At 42.8% G+C, this 24,830-nt stretch overlaps 1 protein-coding gene across 3 annotated transcripts in view; it reads right to left on the bottom strand.

The window, feature by feature from the left end:
- ZNF516 (zinc finger protein 516) overlaps window positions 1–16,466 on the bottom strand; it is a 111,046-nt gene extending 94,580 nt beyond the window's left edge. The window contains exon 1 of one of the 3 annotated variants that reach the window (XM_082234941.1): window positions 16,121–16,466. The gene's annotated coding sequence lies outside the window, so the exon portion shown is untranslated. Of the gene's footprint in view, window positions 1–8,198; window positions 8,533–16,120 lie in introns of those variants that run through there. The other 2 variants (XM_082234940.1, XM_082234942.1) reach the window with 2 other exon arrangements.
- Between the last annotated feature and the right edge of the window lie 8,364 nt (window positions 16,467–24,830).

The raw sequence follows: 24,830 nt of genomic DNA, 5'->3' as shown, positions 1-24,830 counted from the left end.
TAAACATGCATAGGATCAGGCTGTGAGGCAGGTCTTATAGGCCTCGCAGGATTCCTATAGGCACTGCATAACTTTATAGTAGACACATGCAAAAATAAGCAAGGAATACCTTTATTCTTTCCTCCTTCCCCTTTTAAAAATAGTAATGTGCCTCTCTCTGGCTACTTGCCGTAATGGCTATGCTCTGCCTCCACAGTTGGCCAAAATAAGACTTCCAAATAACACTTGCTGGAGACCACAGGAGAGGATAGTGCTCTCATGCTCAAATTCTGCTTCCTAGTCTCCCACAGGTTAGCCACTGTGAGATCCGAATGCTGGATTAGCTGGGACATTGGCCTGATGCTATTATTATGCTCTTAGGAAACTTACAGCTTTTCAGCCAAATCTTTGTTTATTCAAAGTAAAATTAGTCCTAAAATAGTCCTAAAACTATTTAATTGGGAGTAAACCACACTGAATGCAGTAGGGTTTGCTTCTGAGCAGACATAGGGTTGCACTATCATGCTTGCTTAAAGACCGATTAGCCATCCTCCTGACTCCCCTTAACACTTATTCAGAAGGTCCATCCATTTAAATGGGATTTACTCCAAATTATGTGGACTTAGGATAACAGCAAGCAATTGATGCATATATTAGGTTCTTAGGGTACTAAAACTTTTCCAGATTTATTTTCTGTACATTTGATTTCAGGTAAGCTGACACAAGGAGAGGGCAGATTAGACAAGAGGTTGTGAAAGACGGAAAGAGATGCATTCATAAAAGAGGACAGAAAAGGGGGTGGAACTGCAGGAAGGGGGAAAGAGACCCAGGTCCTCAGGGAGGACCTTAGTAAAATTAATAAGCAGATTTTAGGCATGTCTACTCAGAAGTATGGCTCAGTTATTTTAACGATACTTACTCTCAAGTGAGTAAGCACAGAACTGCGACTTTTAATCGTTCATCGTTGATTTGGAATGAAAATTAATTTTAGTTGCTTTTTAAAGAGACTGCAAAATGGAAAGACTTTGCAAACTAAATGAAAAAGGTGTTTTGGAGTGACAACTATATGTTACTTCAGTGAAGGAGAATATGACGAGTTCCTTCACACTTCATCATCCAACAAAGGGGCAACAACATCCTGTTGCCACCTATGATAAATTCTGAGGGTGAAATGCTGTTCATTTTGATCTCAGGCAAGTTGACCTTCCGAAGGGGCAAGAGTCACGGAGAGGTGAGTTAAAGGTGGCAGAGAAGGTGACACAAGATGGAAGAAAGTGAGCACAGTAAAAAGGAAAGCGAAAGAGAGAGGCAGAAAGGCAGATGAACGGAAACAAAAAGAAGGTGAGAGAAAGGGTAGAAATATTTGAGTAGGTAATGGAAATGTAGAAGAAGGCGTGAGCAGAGAGAGAGGCAGCAGGCAGATAGCTGGTGACAGAAAGGATCGTGAAAGAAGATGAGATGATAGCGAGTGACAACAAAGGAAGTGCAAGGGGGAGGCAAAGATGGAGGACAGAAAGTGCACATAGGTAGGCAGAGAAAAAGTCCCCAGAAGTGACAGGAAAAGGAGGGAAGTGGTGAAACTTATGGAAAGGAACAAAGTGAGAGAAAGGATTTTTTGGTAAAATAATGCAATAGTAATGCTCAATACTAGCCACAGGCTTAGACAAGACTGTCAGAAATTTGCATCTATTTTAAAAGGTTGAAAGGTTTGACTTGCAATACTGCACATGAAATACTGGCTCATGTGTACTGAAAAAATATGCATGTCAGCACCTCAGTGTGTGATATGCGGTGAGATGCTAGCACTACTAAGTATAAATCAAAAGTTAAAATGTAGAAGTGGGCCATATTCCTGTCTGGGAGTCAGAGGTGGGTCTCAGGTCTCGACTGGTTGAAGAGCACTGGTCTAATCCATGTTGTATTGCAGTTCTAGAGGAGAAGCTTCTGACACTGACTGGATAAGCTAGGCTAAAAATAAAGCTAGCTTGCAAAACATCATACTGTGTTAAAGCCATTACCTCATAGTTAAGAAGCAATAAATTCACAAATCATACAGAACAAAACATGTGTACTATTACTATTGAGTAATAAGTTATTTGGCAGCTACTTAATAAATTCTCACCCCCCACTCCTTGTTCGAAGCACATCTCAGAACATAAGAACGTGCCTTGAGAGTGCTGGCATAAACAACGGTTGCTGTAATCAAACTTCAAGAATACACAGATAAATCAGCAATAGAAAATGTGTTCTCGGGAATCAAATAGCCATGCAGATCTCCAGCGAAAGGCATGAAATTACAATAAAAAGCAGCATGGATATAATTAAAACTAGGCTACCATCTGCTTGTAGAATAACTATTATATTGGGCACTACCTCTGAAAAGGCAGTGCGCCTCAAACAGGAAGCTCAGTTCACTGAACTATGAGACAGGGCACTTGCTGGATGTCAAATGCCCAATGAAGTCAACACTTGCACCGAAACCACGCTAATGTAAGTTATGACAGTGTGAACAATTCAAAAATGGTTCACTCTGATCATTTAACATTTACACTGTAAAGCTCTAATTGCACGATTTCCAATTAAAAATAATTAAGCATGCAAAAAGAGGAGGTTAAAGTAAACATAAACAAAGACCAACAGCCCAGACCTATGCGGGGTACTCTGAAGTAGATTCTACCACATCCAATGCAGTTCATTCCCACATTAAGTCTGCACAGGACTGTAAACATATTATCTTTGCACCACTGCAAAACTGTCATGCCAACAGAATAACGAAGATTACACCGACTGAGTGGAGATCAGAGTTTTGCCATAAGTGAGTCATAACATTTTAACCTAGCACTGAAAATGTATAAACATTTACAATATGTAAGGTGTCTGCTCTGAAAAAGGAATGTTGCTGCAAGGTACAAACATTTACAGCATACTGAAGAAGTTGACTAAAATAAATGAGACTTTCTTCTGAATTTTGCTATCTGGCCATTAATTTTCCAGATTCAACATTTAACATTTATTTATTTTTTGCAATGTCGAACCAAAATATTACAAATCTCCAGCTATCGCTGCTCAAAGGTGATTCAATATAGTCCTGTGCACTCACAAAGACACTCAACTCTCTTTCTCAAAAAAGTTATTTCACGCCAGTGGTGAGGTGGGCAGTGTCAACCCACACAGGATCTCATTTCTCCCTTACAGGAGAAGTCAGTTTTGAGATCGTCCCCTGAAGAAAGGAAGTACAGTGGTACCTCGGGTTACATACGCTTCAGGTTGCAGACTCCGCTAACCCAGAAATAGTACCTCGGGTTAAGAACTTTACTTCAGGATGAGAACAGAAATCGTGCAGCGGCAGTGCAGCAACAGCAGGAGGCCCCATTAGCTAAAGTGGTACCTCAGGTTAAGAACAGTTACAGGTTAAGAACGGACCGCCGGAATGAATTAAGTACTTAACCTGAGGTACCACTGTATATGTTCCAATTAGGCACTTCCAGAGAAAAACAGTTATTTTCCCTCTGCTTTTTATGCCACTCTCACAATCTGAGAAAGACATATGTATACCTTATGTATGTATGTATGTATGTATGTATGTATGCATATGTATATAAGGCATACGTATACCTTCAGGAATGCGAAAGTCAATTCCAGAGCCTTCCCCATCATGATACAAGTAAAGACTTGCTCTCTTAACAGCAGTTCTGGAGCCTGTCACTCTGTTCCAGATTTCCCAAACGGTTTCCCTTCAGATATTTTGAACTACAACTTCTATCAGCTCCAGCATGGATGGCCCGTGGTCAGGGATGACGGCAGTTGCAGTCCAATACATATGGAAGGCACACAGCCAGAGAAAGCTGTTCTATTTTAACTATTACATTAATGGTAATAATCAGTGCTATTTTTCTAGAAAAAGTGGTGCTGGAACTTGGCCATAGACACTTCCTTCATGACAGTGGAGCCCCCTGAGAGGTGCCGGAACTGAGTTCCTGTGAGTTCCCCCTGAAAAAAAAGCTGTGGTAATAATTTCAGCCATAAAATGGGGTTAAGAAAGCACTCGCATATTTCTGAACATCAGAAGTAGTCCATAGTTGGTCATCATTGTCAGAAGCCATGCATTACAATAACAGGTGTCAATAGCTCTTGCAATGGATACAAGCAGTTATTGCCTTCCATGTAAGCGAAAACACACACATCCAATCACACCAAATTGCATGGCTCTGTCAAAAATGTGAACAAACTTTTTGACAAAAAACACAAGAACCAATACTAATCACTGCTCCTGAGAAGAAATACATCACAGTTTGAAGCATGTAAACATATTTTTGAAAAAATTACCATTGAAATGCAAAGGTTTGGACAAGGTCTTTCTAAACAGCCAGGTGCTATTACAGCTTCTTGTGTTGGAGTTAAGATTAAGGCAGATCAGTGCTACAAATTTACTTTCCTACCAAACAGGTAGTATTACAAAGTACCCAATCTTGAAACAACCTGGATATATGGATAGAAAGCATTAAGCAAGTGCTTAATTTACTTAATTCAAAACAGTGAATAAGATGAAACCCTGGTTACATTAAACCACAACAGGTCCTTTCACGACACAGTGCAAGATAGTAATCTTGAATATGATATTAACAGAGTGTGTGCAGCCATTAGCGCAGTCTCACTTATGACTTCATATGGATGGATTAGATGTAAACAGCCCTAAAATCTCTTGCATTACACTGTTTGGACAGAACAACAGAGGACTGACACTCTGCATCTGAACAGATCATGACAACATATAGAAAAACTAAAAGAGCAGTTTCTGTGCCCTTGAACAGGGTCATGAATGCATCTCTCAAATTGGCCTATCTGACAAATGAAAAATAATGCTGCTTTTGATTTCTCCTTATTTGGTTCTGATATTGTTGTTATTCTGGTAACTCTCAGAAGTAGAAGATATGGGAGAGACATATAGAGGTGCATTCCATTCAACTAACTTTTGCTTAGATCCGACCCATTGAAATTAAGTTCATCAGGGTTATTAATTTCGATAGGTCTGCTCTGAGTAAAAGTTAACTGAACACAACCCAGATACAGTGTGTGTGTATATATATTATATGTTGTAAATTGCTTCTGGATGCCTCACAGGAGAAGATTAAAAAATGAAATAAATAAATAAATAAATACAATATTAGCACCTGAAAGTGTACAGATTGCTCATTTATGTCAAGTGAATTATGCCTTCCACACCTCAGAATAAAATAAGCCCTGAGATGTTGGAATAAAATTTGAAGCAAAGATTTAGAACGCCGTGGTTCTTTTGATCTGTTCTTTGCACTGATATTGGGTCTTCTTAAATCGTAAGAGACATACTTCTGGATTTCTTTCTTATTCTTTTTTAATGAGATGATATTCACTGACACATATGTAGGTACTGTGGCAGATTTAAATGTTACTGCAATCACCACAGGACCTGAATAAAAACCTGCCATCTAGAACCAGTAAACCACAACAGGTTGTTGCAGTCACATACCTAGTAATAGGGCAAGCTTGTATCCCCTTCTGCCTTCTTCAGAAGTCTGTCTGGCACAGTACTGTCCATACTGACTGGAAGCAGTTCCCTGAAGTTTCAGGCAAGGGGACATTGCCAGCCCTACCTGGACTAAAACAGGGACCTTCTGGTTTCAAAGCAGATGTTCTACCACTGAGCTGCAACTCTTACCAAACTCCAGCAGCCAACCAAGATACCTTGTGGAGCATCAGTAAGATCATTATATATAACAGGTAAAGAAGTCAACAAAGAAAACAATTGTTATTCCTGGACTGACCTAGTTAAGTATCAGATAAGAATGGCTGAGATCCTTTAAGGGCACTTGCTGCTAACAACCACACATTATCTCACTGCTCATAGAGGTGCTCCTCTATGCTAAAGTTGTGCACCCTGATTTAAAACGTTGTTCTCCACTAATAATCCTTTTTGAGTTATCATTGCTTATTTTTGAATTATCACGGCTTTGTTTTTCTTGACACATATAAAACACACCCCGAATGCCAATTCACAAAGCATCATTAATTTAGGGAATTCACTGCCAAAAGATGTGGTGATGACCACTAGCTTGGATAACTTCAGAAGATTAGGCAAATTCATGGAGGATACGTCTATCAATTGTTATTAGATATGATGGTTTTATAGAACCTCCATGTTCAAATGCAGCATACCACCAAATGAAAAATGCCAGTTCCTGAACACCTACTGCCTTCATATGGGTTTCTTAGAAGCATTTGTTAGGCTACTGTGGGAAACAGAGTCTGATCCATTAGGGCTCTTTCTTTTGTTCCTAATGTTGTGCATGCCAGATTTGAAGAATATACTCATTTATAAAAGGGACGCAGGTGGCGCTGTGGGTTAAACCTCAGTGCCTAGGACTTGCCGATCGCATGGTCGGCGGTTCGAATCCCCACGGCAGGGTGCGCTCCCATTGCTCGATCCCAGTGCCTGCCAACCTAGCAGTTCGAAAGCACCCCCGGGTGCAAGCAGATAAATAGGGACCGCTTACCAGCGGGAAGGTAAACGCCGTTTCCATGTGTGGCTCTGGCTCGCCAGATGCAGCTTGTCACGCTAGCCACGTGACCCGGAAGTGTCTGCAGACAGCGCTGGCCCCCTGCCTATAGAGTGAGATGGGCGCACAACCCTAGAGTCTGGCAAGATTGGCCCATACGGGCGGGGGGGGGGGTTACCTTTTACTCATTTATAGTTGCCATCAACTTTGAATTTGAGCTTTATCTAAACAAATCTTCACCTGTATGCATTAAATATAATCTAATAAAGTGTTCAAATGATTCAGTATTTAAGGGGGAAAAAACAAAACCCTGCTGGTGGTGTATATAGCTTTCAGGGATTAAGGCCCTGCAAATCAATGAGAGGCCTCTTAACTTCATCTTTCACATTGTCTAAGGTCTAAATAAAGGCATGCCCAATATTAAATGACTCAGAGTAAAACAAACAGAAGATCACTTTATTACTCAGAGTTTACTCAAGATGGCTATGGCAGTAACTCTTCTGAAACTGAAGACGCCTCCTTGAATAACTGAGCTCTAGTACTAATTATGCCACAAATGTTCCTATGCGAGCTCAGCCTCCAGTTTTATTAGAAAACCCATGCATTACTCCATTCCCTCTCTCCTACCAATCTGACAGAGAGCATTCAATTATATATATATGCAAGTATCAACATGACATCTTTCAGATTTTGATAGGATACAATTAAACATCATACTGACAGAAAAGGAAGCAACCTCGCAAAACAAGCTTCTCTTCTCCCTTACACAAACACAAGAAGATAATATGTATATAGCCGCTGGAATATTTATGTTTCAGAGCAATAGTCATCCTGTGGACTGAGCTGAAGGGGCTGTTTCTGTTTTTATTATTTAGCTGAGACACATCATGGGTTGGGAAAACATTTCGTGGGATTTGTTTCATCTCTAAATTCAGCCGCTGATTACACAGCAGAGGAAGCCTGCCATTCCATACTTACAACAATGTAAGGCCTGATGTCAACTTTTCAACTCCTTTGTAAGTTGTTAAGGCCTTAGAACTCCGGATAACACTCTGTGCAGCCCTCCCTCCCCAGTGATTAAGATGCAACATGACTTAACAACAACAACAGCGACTAGTCTCTCCCATTTCAATGAACGAATGCATATTTGAGTCAATACGCACGGGCTTTGGATTCTCAGCCAGCCACTTCTCTGAAAAAGCCCAGAACAAGAATGAGAGTTCATCTAAGACCTGCAATCCGCGATCCATCCTTCTCCCTTTGTTATGCAGACCTACGCTTGCCTCATCTCACGCCCAAGAAATACATCTGGGTTGCTAAAGTTTCATCTCTTTCCAGACTCGAGTGAGGATCTCCTGTTTGGGAAACCACCACCAACCAGTTTCCCCAGTACCCTCTTTCCCCAAGAAAAGCTTCCCAGCGATTGGAGGCGGTGAGGTGGAGTGGGGGGGGGTGTGCAGGCGACTAATCCCCCGCTGTGCGGCATCTTAACTATTTATCTACATCTGTGCATGCTGCATATTTCCCTTCCACCCACCCAGCCAAACCATTGCACCTCATGCTTTCCCTCCTCCCTTTTAAACACTTGTGCAACAATTGCTGCGCTCGCCACGCCTTGCGACGCTCCCTCGCTGCTCTCCCTTTTCCACAATAACAAAACTCAAGTTGAAAATAGAAAGCAATTACCTCCCGAGTCAGTGTCCTCCGCCAACCGGAGCCCCACATAATCCAAGAGGGCAGCGCTCTAACCTCCAGAGCTGCTTGCTTCTCCTCCTCCAGAAATTGAGCCTCGCCTGATTTCTCAGGGGCTGCAGCGGTCTCTTCCCCCCCCCCCCGCCCACCTCCACTTTTCTTTTCTTTTGGGTAGCGCCTTGACAAATCCTTTCTCTCTCTTTTTGCCTTTGTTAAGGGTTAGAAGTTGAGCTGTGCCTGTTCTCTCTCTCCCTCCCTCTCTCTCTCTGCCTCTTTCACTTCTTGTATTACAGTTACATGGCTGTGTGACGTTTCTGGCTACAGAAAAAGGGGGAGAAAACAACTGAGGGTGAGAGCCGCCTGCCAGGGCGAAGCTCCTCCCTTCTTCGCCTCTCTGCTGCTTTCCCCTCCCTCCTTCCTCCAGACTAACACACAGCAACAAGCTGCTTTTGGGGTGGGGGGTGGAGAGGAAACAGAGCTCTGGCTCTGTCCTTCACAGGTATAATCTCTGCCGTCCCCCAATCCTTGCAGCTCCAAGCCCCACTCAAAAATCTCAAGCATCAGTTATTATCCTGATTATTACCAGTGTTGGGTTGTCGGAGGGTTTTTTTTTTTTTTGCTTCTCCTGGGATAGTTAATTGTAGTCCCAGAATATAATAAAAGCTGACACTGCCACAGTGGCTAGGGCAGAGCAAAGACACTCCTGCTATGCTGCTGCACCTTGAAACGACCCTACCTTTCTCCCACACTGGTGCCAATGTCGCTGAGGGGGTCTGTCAGGCATGTCTGTAGTAGTTCTCAGAAATAATCCTAAAAGTGCACTTCCCCCTACGCATGGTTGCTCAGGAGGAAGTCCCGTTGCGTTCGATGGGTTAGCGTACAGAGGCCAGAAGCCTCGGCCTCCGACCCTAGGCTGTGCATTCTGATTCGGAAGATGTTCCACTGGAGGAAAGAATAGGGTTTACTTCTGGCTTACGCATGCATAGGATTGTGCTTGTAAGTGCACTTTTGAACCACTATTTCTGTGCATACAGAGCAGAAAGCAGAACCTATATTTCAGCCAAGTAGGTTTTCCCTTTTTGCATGGCAGATGTGGGAAATGTAAATATGCTTAAACAGGCTGGTCCAATGGAGGTTTTTACACACACACACACCCTGCCCCCAGAAGCCACAGGAATTTCAGCAGAACTTTCTCTCAAGAAGTGCATAAGTCTACACCAGTGTGGTGTAGTGGCTAAAATGTCGGACCTGGAAGACCAGTGTTCAAATAATTGTTTGGCTATGAGACTTACCAAATGACCGTGGCCAGTCGGACTCTCGGTCTGACCTACTGAACAGGGTTGTTGTGAGAGGCAACTGTTATGCCACCTTGAACTTCTTGGTGGAAAGGTGTGATATAAATGTAATCATGAATAAATGGATATACATAGGGCCTTTTTTTCAGCTGGAACTCACCAGAACTCAGTTCTGGGCAACTCTCAGATGGGCACCATTGTAATTATAAGAGAACAAGGGAGGCACTCGTGGTGAGCCCCAGCACCTCTATTTCTGGGAAAATAGCACTAGGTATACATTTGGCAATTGGTGTCAAGCAGGAAAACAGACACCGCCACTGCTTACACCACATGGCCTGAAAGCTGCCATGGCTTGTTCTGTAACATGAACAATGTTCTTGCTAACACCACAGTGTGTAACTGGGTGCACGCCTGACCTAATAAAACAGAGGGGACTGGTGACATTGGAGTTCGAGGGGTGAGGACTATATTCAGTTACTGCTCGCCTATGGCAACTAGCTGCTGAAATATTGATAGATCTCCCCCACCCACTCTGGTCCCAGGTTGAGATGGAGGGAACAAATAGGAGGAAATGATTTAAAAAATAAATAAATCTGGTTCTTAAAACTATGCCGCTGAATAGCAAAATGTTCCTCATGTGAGGTTTTGTCCTCTTTAAGTTACACTCTTTTTTTTCTTTTTCAAAAAGTTAAATATATGGCTGCCAAGTGAGTTAATGAAAAACCCTTTGGTAGTTAACTCATTTAGCATAGCAGCTATGAAATAAAGTATGTGGCACAAGGCCAAAGCATAAAGGACTCTTCTTTGAACCTACTCAGGTTTCTCTCTAACAAGAAATAGTTCTGACCATCTTCCGAAAGAAGTGGGCAGCTGGCTTCTAGACAAAAGGGCGAATTTAGGCCTTCAATTGTCCATCCTGCCCCTTCACCCAAATACAGATCATGGAAAAACCCAAGAAATCAACCATTTATCCTGGAAAGCACAGAAACCTCATTTGCCCCGAACAATCAATACACTAACAGGCAGTATGTTCCTCATACAAAACCAGAATCAATTATAATATTGATATAACAGGAAACAAATGAAATCGCAAAGCAAAGAATTTGCTAAGCACAAAGCAGGGAAGGATACATTGCAGCTATTCATTTTTAGGGTGCAATCGTATACTTGAGATTTGCCGTAGGAACTGGCAAAGCCATGCTATGCAGGCAGAATGCCAGATGGGCCGTCGCCCTGACAGATATGTAGAGCACTCTGCCGGCAGAGCCGTTCCAGGATTAAAAAGGCCAACATCAGGCAGAGTCATGGGCCACACAGGGAAGAACTACAGACATCATATCCTACAATCCTTCAGTCCACAGGCACATCCCCATCAGTAGCACAATATTACATCAGTGCTCAGCCTATCACAAAGAATCCACACAAACAGCTGAGATATCAGTGGAAGGGGGGGGGTTTAAGCCACCCCTGCATGGACAATCACTCCAGTCACATCCTCATGACAAAGCATAGGACCCATTCATAGCACACCATTAGTAAATAAACCCCACACAGAGACATCCTAAGTCAGCTGATAGGGTGCATGGAGCTATGTATCACTCTGATCCAATGTTAGAAACTTGGATATATAAGCTAGGCACCAAATGGCTCCTTAAATCAGGGTTACAGTTACCAAAATGGAATGAAATGCGTTCCAGTTGTGCAGATAAAACCCCACAAATAAAATTCTAAAGGATGCACTGTTAGTGTGTGAAAATAGGCAAGATCCAAGGATCCCCAGATGGTGGAGACATCAGGCACCAGGTGCCCACACATCTTCACTTGGTTGCAAGTGACTGATAGCCAGGTGCAAAACACGCCTGGCAAATTTTGAACGCTGCTCTGATCTCATGTTGTGCCCGCTTACAGAGCTCACAAGGGAGAACTCTGCTGATGGAAAAGATGACAAAAGTAGCAGTTTGCACAAAACAGACAGACCTCACAACACACATGAGATCTTTCAGCCCACTGCCTAGAACCCTAGCAGGTAACTCACCATAGGGGTCCAAATTCCTATCGCCAAATTCCACTCCATCCCACCAACGACTAAGTAAATAAAGGGGGGAACACATCCTGTAATGTATGCCTGCTTCAAGTGTCTCCCTCCACCACATCCCCTTTGCTATGTATGACTACATCAGTCTTGTCTAAACTGTACAGCTTTATTTATAGCAGCCCGCACTGCCTGCTGCCTTTTACATGATGCTCTCCTGCCTCCCAACAAGGCTACCTGTTGGCAAAGGCCAGGCACTCCACTGCAACTATTGCCACTGCTGGTGAGAAACTCAGGTGCACTTTTTCCTTACAAGATCACAACCTGGATGAATGGAGTAGGACAGGAAATGAGCACCACACATATGGGAGCCCACAAGAGGGAGGGCAGGAAGGCTGAGGAAGGAGCATGGGGTGAGCACTCAGGCAGCACCAGTCACTGCTCTCTCTCACCTGCTCACAAGCCCCCACTGTGCATCCCTCTACAGAGATTATGCTGGAGACCTGTTGGCTACTGCTTGATATTCTCTCTTCTCTTATTTTTTAAAAAAATCATTTTATTGGTTTTTAGGTAAATATACACAGAACAAACAAGTAACAGTAAAAAACTGAATACAATATTTGTCTTTTCCTTGATCACCACAGCTACAGGATCCACCCCACTCCCCATTTTGCACTCATCATGATCAAAATCCACTCCATAACCTGCAACAGTGACCAGCATGCTCTCAGGGGTTCCTGCAGAAAAGCTCTATTTCAGACAGATGCAACAGGTGAAGGTGTCCTTAATATGGAGCTACTACCCTCATGTCTGTGTCAAGCCACTGTACAATCCCTGCTGGAGTGGCTAGTCAGACACACACACACTATGTACTTTCCTTCCAGAATCACCTCCATCCTGGATGCTGTTCAATAAGACTTTGTCATTATCATACATGTTGTTCCTTTGGGCTGTATCCAGTACTAGTCTAACTCAGAGTAGATCCATTCAAATGAATACACAGACTTACATTGTACCATTGATTTCAGTGGGTCTACTCTGGGTAGGACCTAGCTGAATACAACCCTTTCCCTCTAGGTCTAGGAAATTGTAAAATGGGATCTTTCCATGGGCATAGCCAGGATTTTTGTTGGGGGGGGCAGGACTTTTGTGGGGAGGGGGCAGAACCAATGTGATTGGTCAGTTAGTTAAGTATTTCTATTGTTTTGCTTGATCTGGGGGGGGGATTCAGCTACCCCCGCCCCCCTTCGCTATGCCCATGGATTTTTCCCTAACCCCCTAGAAAAATCTGACTCAGGATGGTTCTCTGAAGGAGACAAAGAGCTTATGGACTCTGGCAGAGGCCTCCCCCCCCCACTGCCTGGACCCCAACGGGCCTAACCTCTCAAGGTATGCAAGTGGGATGGGCATTGCTGCCATGGTGGGCGTAGGGGGAGTATCTTGCAAATCCACAGCCTAACATAATTGAAGCATAGTATAGGATTGCTCCTTCCATGAATGTGCTCATTGTGTGGTGTGGCATTCACAAAGTATGCTGCCTAACAGTCATGCTGTTGTGCCATGATGGTTAAATCTGACATTTGCTAAAGCGGACTTTTAAATTTAAATTATTTTTGAGCATTTTAAAAAAAAGCACTTGGTGCAGAAAGAGTCGAGAGGGCACTGCCTGATTCATTATTATTATTTGGCTACACAGCTGTCTGCTCTGAAAACCGTGAAGAAATCAAACAAACATACACCCATTATGTTACGGAGGTGGTGTGAATCTGCAGTACCTTAAAGGCCAAAGAACAACAAAACCATCTTTAACAGCAATGGTCTTTTAAAGTGATATAAATAATCATTCTTGGATTGGAAATGGGTGGAATTTCTGGATGCACTCCACCTTTTTCTCCCTTCAGATAAGCGAGTCTGCCACATTGTTCAAATACACCCATAGATCATTTTATACTTCCTTGCCTTCAGCAGGTCTCAACTTGATACTTAAAACCAGCTCCTTAACGATAACTCTCTATTCACTATTCGAGTTTCTGGTCCCAAGGACTGGATTTTAGTTCGCAGCAGATGGGCGGGGGTGGTGGGGGAGGGAAAATATTAATTTACCTATCTCAATACTGACGTATATCCCAACAAAGACAGATGCACGTACAGAAAGAGAGAGAGGGAGAGAGAAACGCTAGGGCACAGCACCGCTTTCCCGAGCCTGTAATGTGGAGTTACAATGCAAAGGCAGTAAGGAGGGCTGGAGCTTCTGATTGGACGGTGGGTCTGCCAATCTTTGCAGGAGGGCAGAGTCAAGCGAAGCAGAGCTACTTTGCATCGGTGTTTCCCATTCTTCTTTGCCACTGTGTGTCACATTGCGTGGACCCCTCCCCCCACCTCTCCCAAAAATAACACCCCACTGTTTAGGAAGCAACAAACATCCCTATCCATGGAGGAGTTGGTCTCCTTCACCATAAACACTGGAGATGGAAAATATTAATGCATCACCTCAGTAGAGAAAGGGGAAAAAACGAGAGTTGGAGTCTGTAACACACTATTAGCTGTAAAGCAGAGAGAAAAGGGAGGAGGAGGAGGACGGGACCCAGAGGTGAGGTGAGAGGAGTTGTGTCACTCCACTGAAAGAGGCTTTGACCTTACATTGATCTCCTAAAGTCCCTGAATCCATTACTATCATTACCATTACCATTATGATTTTTATTCTTGCAGGTCAGTCAGTTGGATTATAACAGCACCCCCAACTCTTGTCTAATTTGCGAACTCATTAGTCTAATTTCATTATTTAATCATGCGCCAACCAATCGAGCTTCCTTAAGAAAGGACTGACCTATTTTTGGCTGGAGATAAACGATCATGTTAACAGATGTTAATCTTGTAATCTGTTTTCCTGTAAGCACTTCGCATGCCCGCTTTTTAGACATTAACAACAAGAACAACAACATACACACACACACACACACACTAGAAAAGGAATTGACGTCACTGTTCAATACTCCGGTGGTTTCTTTTTTTAATAGAATTGGGGAGGGGGGAGAGAAAGAGAGAATTCGCCCCCTATGCTTTCAAAGACATGAAATCTTTTCCCACTTTATAAATGCTGATTTGTTCTGCCTCAACTCCCACGGGCTTTTATTTGCATTTCAAATTCCACAGGTTACACAGATCGCTTTTTACACACACACACACACACACACACACACACACACACAATGTAAACCAACAATAAGGCACTGAATGGGGATTGAGAGAGGTGGGGGCAGGGGGCTACATCTGGATTAGATAAACACTATGCATTAATAGATCTCCAGAAACGGTCTAGAAACAACAACAACAACAAATATCCTTCTACATCTAGATTCCAAAAGCTGGGGGGGGGGGGGCTGAATTTGCAATATCTTAGATCCACCCAATACTCATTTTCCAGAGCGTCCTGGTCTACTGCTGGGAGTTTTTCAGCGCTTCTGGAGCAAGATCTTTGCCGCGGGAAAGTGGGCAGCATTTTCTAGAGCGCTGCAGCTGCAGAGGGCAAGCGACCCGAAAGCCAGAGCACAAAACTGGGACCATCTCCCTGTCACCTTAACCTGGAGGAAAAACGCCTCCTGCGCCCTGAGACTTCTTGCAGCTCAACTCTGACCCCTCTAAAGTTTCCTCAACTTGTCGAAACAGCTTGATTCAAATGACGGTTGCAAGTATTATGCTAATTCTGGGTGGAGATGGGAGGGGCAGAGGAGGAGGAGGAGGAAGAGGAGGGTTTCATAGGACAAAATGTCTGCATTATTTCTCTTCTCTGCACCCCCCCACCAGTCCTCTCATCGCTCCCCCCCCCCTTCCCGGTATATCCAATGGGCAGGACTCATCTCCGGGATTGCCCTCCAAGGACTCCCTTCCTCTCCACCTAATTTACAGCCCTCAACTTTCCAGGATAAACTATTCCTTTTAATTCAGCTGATGGGAGAGGATCGGGAGGGGTTGGGGGTGGAAGTGAGAGAAGTGGAGAGGGGAAGAGGACACACACACACACACACACACACCCTAAGTAATAAATCAATCCAATCTGCAAATACCCTTAATAATGTAAGTGGCTCGTTCCCAAGCTGGAAAAGCATCGTCTCCCTCCCGCAGCCCGCAAACATTTCTTTTTTTAAAAAGACAGGCAGATTCCTTTCTTGCATGCGAGATCTCCTCCCCACCCCCCTCTGTACAAAGTTCAAATGTTCACAGTTTTTTTAAAAATAACATATAGCGACAATTCATTCAGCCCCAGCAAAAAAAAAAAAAATCATCTTTCTCCTCCTCCTCCTCCCTCTCCCTACCCCCCACCCCGCCACCCCTTTCAAAGAGCCCAAAGTTATCGTTTCTGTAAAAAGTCCCTTCAATTACCGAGCGAGATTAACTATTAATTGGAAACGCGAAGTTTTTCCCACGGGCGTATTATGAATATTCTCATCTCTCTCCTGCTCTTCCCCCCTCTTTCTGATCCCCTCCCATCTTCTTCCTCAGCACTTAAGAAAGAAAAAGAAAGAAAAAAAGAAAGAGGGAGGGAGTGGAGAGAAAAGAATGGCTTAACAATCTCTTCCCGATCCCCTTACCTTCTTGCAGTTGAGGTGAAGCGATTTGGAGAAGGACACAGACAAACAAGAAACCTGAAGGTGAAACCATGCGCTGAAGGCAATAAGGAAAGAACTGCACATGATTCACTGCGCCAGCTCCACTCCGGCGAGCAGCGAGGGGGGCGTCTCTACACCCCTCGGTGCCAAGCCCTGGGCAAGGGGTCCTCCGGCTTCAAACTTTCCGCCGCCCTTTAGCCCATCTGGGAATCCCTTGAGGGCTTTGGGATGGAGGGCGACGGGAGGAATCCCCCTCTCCTTTTCCTGGTCTTTTTCCTCGCAGCGTATAGGTTGACGTCTTCCCCCAGCCGGGCGAATGGTCTGTTCTATATTAAATGCACACACTGTCTACTATTGTCTCATCAGCACAAAGTTCTTGTATTATGCGGGGAAAGTCTAGATAGCCAAAAGCGAGTCACATAAAAAACAATTATTCCACTAACAGGACTGATTCATTAGCAGATCTGTTATTCATCTCTGCTTCAGCCAAATGACTACATAGATGGGGATTACAGGAAACTATATATTCACATACTAAGTATGCAATTTTGTATAATTTCGACTCTCTCACGATAGGTATCATGCTGCTGGTATCTCAACTTTGAAATAAAAACATTATTGCATATTCTTGTTAAATTGTTGCTGTTGTTATTGTTTAATTCAGAGACGTCTGCTACAGACAACTTCTACATGAAATCTTGGTTTGACATTTGCTACATGTGACTTTTCTGGGTGCATTAATTTCATCACAGGTACATGCTGTACTAGAATACCCACACACAAATTATATATGTACAGTAATCTCATGTGGCAATGTACTGGAAGCTGAAAGAGAAAGCTATGCACACATGCTCGCTCCTTCTTAAAGGTATACATTGTTAAGTGTCAGAATCAGACATTTATCAACTATGAACTCAGTTTGCATCACAGCTTTTAAAATAAACATGATTGTATCATTGGGTGCTGTCCAAAACATATCAATCACATTGTGCATATACAGGACAAATATGTGTGAGCTTGTATCATGTGACGGTAGTCAACAAGGTAGAGTATACCCATTGAAATCAATGGACATGATTCATTTAAAATGATGACTCACTTAAGTCCATTGATCTCAATGGGTCTACTCTGATTATGCCTCGGTTGGATACTATCCAATATGTTTGGCAATGGAATTCCCTAAACAAACATGTTACCCATTGAGAGGAGTCATAATATCTGAAGTGGCTTACTCTTGCTCCTCCCCCCTTCTTTTAAACAAGAGGCTGTAAGAAGAAGACTGCTAACTAACAGTGTAAAGAGTTGGAACTTCTCAAAACAAATCCATTTGCCATATACCTTTAAAAATAAATAAATAAATAAATAAATAAGCTCTAAAGTTTATCTCATATTTTCCAGGATGCTTTCTAAAGCTCACCGCAATTGCCGAAACATGCAGCTGATATATGTTGAGTCTGAGGTGGGGAGCCTCAAATTAATTGGCTGAATTGTGGTCCTAGGTGCTGGATGTGTTGAGGGTAAGAATGGAGCTTTGTTTTAGTCTTTGCCTAGTACTGTAGTGTGTGATAACTGGCAAAGGCGAAATTTTTGAGGAGTGTTGATTCGATCTTTCCATTTTCCTTCCATTGCATATTCACCCTCTTCCCCCCTCCTCCCTGCCCAACCATGATTACTAAGCACTTAAAAGGAACATGCTGTCCAAATCTCTTCAGTGTGGTTCTTTGCAAGCCAGACAATCAAGGATGCCTCTGCTTCAGTTTAAACGGTTACCTAGTGCTGTGGTATTTGGTGCACATAACGTTGGAAGCCTCTGCATAAGCCCTCTCCAGCTTCTTCCCATTTTCGACAGAATCTACTCCGGCAGCAAGCAGAGTCGCTGGGGGAGGGGCGTGCATGCACGCTGTCTGTGGCAAATTGAACTCATAAATATAAATACTTAGAGTCAGGGAACACTTGGAGATCAAAAAATGGGGAGAAGAAAATGGAGGGAAAGTTTGTAATGAAGAACACACAAAAACATAACTATGTATGCTGTGTACAATTGATGATCTGCACTAATTTTAATAGCAAACATGTTAAAGGTCATTGACAATTGTTGCTGGTTTCAGCATGAATGCCTGAGTGAGATACGTTTTGGGGCATTCTCGATTCATTCCATACCACAGACTCATACTTCAGTGTATACATAGCCCCTTTCAGTAATTTTTGACAGCAGCTTGAGACCAGTATATATTATTTTCCTTTAAAAAGAAAAAAGAGTTAATCTATATTCAAAAGGTTGTGTTTTGCATTTTCATCATTCTTGCATGTCCTTTTCAAAACACAGACTACAGAAGTTTATTCTCTTCATCATACGCACACTTCAGTAATTTCTGCTTTGTACCAGGTGAAAATCAGGAATACAATTTCGCTCTATAAAATCCCATACAAGCGACAATGTGCTGTGCAAATTTTCTAACCATTATAGTGCACACAATAGAACAGTATTTATTGGTGCAGACTTTTAAAGGATCCATTGTAAGCCAGCTTTGCTAGGCAGCATTTAAAGCTATAATATGAGGCTAATATTTTTCCAAGTGGGGAAAAGTGACAAGTTACTGGAGTGAAAGTTGGACAGGATGCCTAAACTTCTCCATGTTGCAAGAATGTCATGACCCATCTCTTTCATTTGTGAGCCGTGTTGTGTCAAGCACTAATTACTTTAGACGCTGTGTTCACAAAAAGCGGGAACAGCTCAGCAGCATAAGCCATGATGGCTCAACAACATGGCTGGCATTGATGCAAATGTCAGGTGAATGTTTGGAGTTAAGCTTACTATGCCATTATGTGGTCCTTCAAAAATGCTTTTCACAGAGTTCATCCTTATGCGGTAAAAGGAATAAACATCTTAGAAAGGGCTGCCTAGTTGGGCCTTAAATTTTGTAGAGAGGTGAACAGGGTTTGTGATCAAATAAAACTGAGAAAGAGAAACACATTTTAATTAAATTGCCATTAAGGTGGCTGCCCTCTTATATACTCTTCTTTGACAGTAAATTCCATTGAAATCATCAGGATTTACTTCTGCATGGTGTTAGAATCTCACTGTAAGCTGTTTTCTGCAGAGTAGCATAGAGCTAGTTGATCCAAATAATTTCAATCTATAGATATTCTTCATCGTCATCTTCCAATGGATTGTACTGTTTCTTGGTTCAGAGAATAATATTATAATAGGAATAATATTGTGTTACATGATAACAAAGAAATAAATGATAAACATCCCAGTTTCCGATTTGATCAATCTCTTTTAACGGTGCTTTGTTTTCTATTCTGTGTCTCAATGAAATCTTACAGAAGTACTCCAATTTGAAATTATTTTGTTAAATTACAATACAATACTGTATGAGAATGTCAGGGATATTAATAGTTCAATACATATTTTGCTATTTATAGTTTGCTATGTGTAATAATTCTGTCTAATGGAGTACAAGGAACAGGAAAACATTTATTTACTTTTGCCAGAGTCAAATAAATTATTTGCTCAGCATTTGGAAGTAGGCTTTCTCAAGCTCAGGAAAATGGCATTTTGATGAGACTCTGTGCTGTATCACTCATTCCTAAGGCTGATTGGTGGAAGTTTAGATGAGAAAAGGTCCTGAGAAGCACTGGGGGTAGGAAGGAAAGGCCACGTGAAACATTTTCAAAGGCTGGGAAACAAATTGTAATTTCACCCATGACACATGTGTGTTCCATGAAGCATATCTAGAACATGCATTTGTTTTAATTTCCATGCTAGGTAACAGGATGTTAGTTAATACTGAAAAAATTAATCCCTTCCCCCGCCCCGAGTAAGAATTTGAATGCAGACATAAGTACAGCTAAACAATATTAAGGCCTTTGAAGCACAATACTTACTCCCAAGTAAGTATGCATAAGATTGCAGCTGCAACTTTGCAGAGAGCAAATATCTTCAGAAATGTCCAAATTTTGTATAAATGTAATCTTTGTATATTTTCTTTCCCATTGGTATATACTTATTATTACTACTTTATTTCACTGCTCCCCATTCTGGGACTGAAATACTCCATTCAAAATACTTAGAAATGGATAAAAATAGCATCTGCAGTTTACAGCTATAAAACGCAGACAACACCACTGTCACATGCAAAGTTTAATTGCCACAAGAATGGTGGTTTTGATACAACCTACACATGCGAATTCCAGTCCGTTTGTGCATAAAGCTGGCTAAAAGTCTGCTCAAGAAGTAATGCTCACAGCTGTCAGCAAGATGAATTTTACTCTGCTACAAAGAAGCCTCTTACTCAACACTGTCTGTGCCACAAAAATCTGAACATTCTTTTGTAGCTATGAGGTGCCAGAACTATTCTAAAGTGAGCATAAGGGCAATCCCTTCATTTTTGTCCAGCATCATTTTACATACTGATGTTCCATGCGACTACAAGCTCTAGGGTCAAGCTGTTGTGCCTTGTCAAGCATAAATCCAGCCAATGAGAAACAATGCCTTTTCTTTCCATTGGGGGAAAATATGAAGTACGTTTTTAACCTTGTTAGATTTCCACTCTGTTATGCAACTCTTGCTTCTGGCAACAAGATAGTATTTCAGGAGTTTATAAAGAGCCTTATATCCTGGTAGTGTTTCCATTAGATAGGATGTCTTACTGCCTTAAAGAGAATTTGCAGAAGAGGAGGACTCTGGCATGTTGTTATTATCGAGATGGGGCTAAATTTTGCCTGATAGCAGAAATAATCAAGTGAATGTAGACATAATGAATACTTCATTTCCCTTTCAAATGCTTCACTGCTTAAATTGTCTCTCACACACCTTTCCTTTCTGGCCAAGTTGATGGTTATTTTAACAAAGTTTCTGACTTTAATATAAGGAGTTTTTCTGTGACTTCTTTCTCCTTTCCTCTTTCAGTTTTTAAAAACTGTTCAGTTGTGATTTCCTTTATTTATATATTATACATTTTATTTATTTGCAAATATTTCTCTCCTCCAAACTTAAAACAATCAAGGTGGTGAACACCGTAAAATCAACGATAACATCACACTAATAAAAACAAATAGTGACAACAAATGAATGAATTATCCCCCCAGGAAAGCCTGAGTAGGCAAATGTAGGCACCTAAATGCCAATTCAGTAGGTGCCTGCCTGTTACTAGAAGTGCTTCCCAGAGGGCAGGTGCCACAGCACTAAAAGTCCTGTTTTGTTTTGTTTTTATAGATAAAAAGTGAACCATGACTCTGCAGCACAGCTGAGAAGTGTCTCTCCTGAGGAACACAGCAACCAGGCCGGGGTATATAAGGTAATGCAGTCCTGAAGATAACTTTGTGCAGGGGTTACATTCCCGAATCCTGTGTGTGTTGGCGGAGTGCACATAAGTCAGCTGTGCCCCGTTCCTTTTAATGCAACTTTCTGAGGGGCATGTGCCAGTGGTGGGCAGGGCCAAGGGTCAACAGAAATCCAGAGGGCTGCATTCAGCTCTCAAGTCTGAGGTCCCCTACTACTGTGCTAGGAGATGGTTTAAATTTAAGTGCATCATAAAATGTGGGGGACACAGACAGAGAGAAACACAAGGGCAAAGACTCTTTCATGAAGGGAATTCCACTGGTGGCCTTGCATTCATGAAAGTGCTTTTGATCCACTGAATGCCTCTGCTAACAGAAGGGGAGGGGAGATGCTTCACCAATTCCACCTTTCCATGCTGTTCTGAAGGATTCTGCAACACTCTGGAGCTGATTTTCTGGAGGAGATAATATACAAATGCAGTGGTACCTCAAGTTAAGTACTTAATTCGTTCCGGAGGCCCATTCTTAACCTGAAACTGTTCTTAACCTGAAGCACCACTTTAGCTAATGGGGCCTCCTACTGCCGCCGCACCGCCAGAGCACGATTTCTGTTCTCTTAACCTGAAGCACTATTTCTGGGTTAGCGGAGTCTGTAACCTGAAGCGTATGTAACCTGAAGCGTATATAACCCGAGGGACCACTGTACATCAATGTCTGCCCTGTTCTTCATGTTAGCACAGATGTCCACTGGATCAAAAGCCCTTCCGTGATGAATCTACCCAATAATCCAAGAGTCCTATTATACAATAGAAAAAAATGAATGGTTATAGAATAAATATTGCTTTATAAAAATCATTACATATGGAAGTTTTAAAAAAAGTTACTGTAGAAGTCAAACATTCTTAGCCATATGCGCTTTTATATACTATATCATGGATTCACAGCGGGTAGAAAACCTATGAAACCTGTTCTTAATTTCAGCCTCAGCTGAAAGAATCTCAGCAGCAGCTGGTTTCAAAACAATTCCTATAGAATGCCACATATGTGGTCGATCACACCCTTAGCAATAAGAATGAAGCCGCCAAATAGAATGATTTTTAAAGAGAGACAAATTCAATAAAGAGTTCTACCCTGAAACATATCCTAACTTTCTCATGGCACATTTTGGCCAACTGTTTATTTTCCTTTCACATCAACGGTTAACTGTTGAACTCTAATATACTAATTGCTTGGCAGCCTGAGATTGGACCATGGATGCACTTTACACAAGGTTCACTGTACAAAAAAAGACAAATAAATGTTCAATGTGATGTTTTTGCAATGTCAAGAGTGAGCTTAAAAACAGGGCCCTCCTCCAGCACAATTGCTGCGCTAGGTTGGAATAATTCTGCACACCGTCCTTTGAAGTCGCCTTATACTGAGTCTGATGCTGGCCCAATATTGTCTACTCAAGTGCTTCTGCACTCTACATTGAAAGTAGTACAGTGGTACCTCAGGTTAAGAACTTAATTTGTTCTGGAGGTCCGTTCTTAACCTGAAACTGTTCTTAACCTGAAGTACCACTTTAGCTAATGGGGCCTCCTGCCGCAGCCGCCTGATTTCTGTTCTCATCCTGAAGCAAAGTTCTTATCCCGAGGTACTATTTCTGGGTTAGAAGAGTCTGTAACCTGAAGCGTCTGTAACCTGAGGTACCACTGTATCATGCCACTGTGTGGCCATGCCTTCCCCTCATAGAGCTATAGTTCCCAGAGTTCCCCAGGAAGAGGGAAAGATTGTTAAACCACTTTGGGAACTGTAGCTCTGTGAGGAGTATAGGGGCCTCCCAACAGTGCTCAGCTCTCTTAAACTACAGTTTCCAGAATTCTTTGCGGAAAGCGGTTCCTGTTTAAAATGGTATGAGACTGCTTTAAATACATAGTGGAGACGGGGCCCAATTGGCAGTGGGTTCACTGGGATTTCTATTGCATTTGTTGTTGTTTAGTCATTTAGTCATGACCCCATGGACCAGAGCACGCCAGGCACTCCTGTCTTCCACTGCCTCCCGCAGTTTGGTCAAACTCATGCTGGTAGCTTCAAGAACACTATCCAACCATCTAGTCCTCTGTCGTCCCCTTCTCCTTTCCCAACATCAGGGTCTTTTCCAGGGAGTCTTCTCTTCTCATGAGGTGGCCAGAGTATTGGAGCCTCAGCTTCAGGATCTGTCCTTCCAGTGAGCACTCAGGGCTGATTTCCTTAAGAATGGATAGGTTTGATCTTCTTGCAGTCCATGGGACTCTCAAGAGTCTTCTCCAGCACCATCTGTTGCATACTACCAGACTTTTTAGCTGGAGATGCCAGGGATTTAACATGGGACAGTTTACATTCAAAGCATTTGCTGAAAAACAGCTGAGCTACGGCACTTCCCTGATCATTCTGAGCATGTTTAACAATTGCAAAGCCTCCAAGGGAAATGCCAATTTCTTCCGACCTGGGCACATATTTCTGCCCTGAACCCCTGGCCTACCTTGCAGCAAGTCAGTATGCCAAGACCAAAGTTCAAAGTCTGGGGGTCAGTCCACACAAGCAAAGTCCAAGGTCAATCCAAGTAGCCAAGTCTGAAGTCCAGCAGTCAGGATACAGTCCAGAGTCATACCTGAAGCACAGTCACATAGAGATCCAGGAGCAGCCAAGCCAAGGTCCCTCAACGTGAGCAGTTGAGTAGACCCAGCACCTCAGCTCTGCTTCCTTTTTGCTCTTTGCATGCTGATTTCAGCACCTGGGCTTGACAAGGTGTGACCCTCACCTGTTCCAAGCCTACTTCAGCCGAGGAATCACATCCCAGAGCTAGCAAGCCTAACCTGTGGGTCCTTACCTGCCCTAGCCCCTAGGGCACCCCTCCTGCTGCTCTCTATGCCTCAGAGCACACTGTATTCATGGAGACAGGGGGTACTCTGATTCTGGTGATGGATCCTGCTGCTCTGGTTCCTGTGCTCTGACCCCCATGCCCTCGCCATCCTCTGTCACCCTGTGAGTACTTCCTTTCCCACCCCCTGCTTGCTCCGGTGTGTCCCACTCCTGGCTACACCCCTTGCTGGGATACCCTTCCTCCTTGCTGTCCTCCCCGTCATCCTGCCAGTTCATGACACCCTCTCACATTTAATCCCTGAAAGTCCTTCACCAGAAGAAGGAATCCACTATCTTCAGTAAGTTTCATCCTCCCCTTGCTCAAATTCTATCCACTGCAAGTCTTGTTCATTGACGTTCCTGGTTTGATACGTTCTAGTCTCAGCTCTAAATAACTGTTAGGCTGTTTATTTAGTGTGTGTGATTTGAAAATAGCCTAGCCTGTTGGTTGGCTTCCTGTCATTTAATATATAACCCATTTGCATCTGGTAGGTTGTTTGCATTCATGGCCAGGGGTTACTAC

The sequence above is a fragment of the Podarcis vaucheri genome (assembly GCF_965113315.1).
Source record: "Podarcis vaucheri genome assembly, chromosome: 8".
NCBI classification, from domain to species: domain Eukaryota; kingdom Metazoa; phylum Chordata; class Lepidosauria; order Squamata; family Lacertidae; genus Podarcis; species Podarcis vaucheri.
This window is presented reverse-complemented; position numbering and strand designations above follow the sequence as displayed.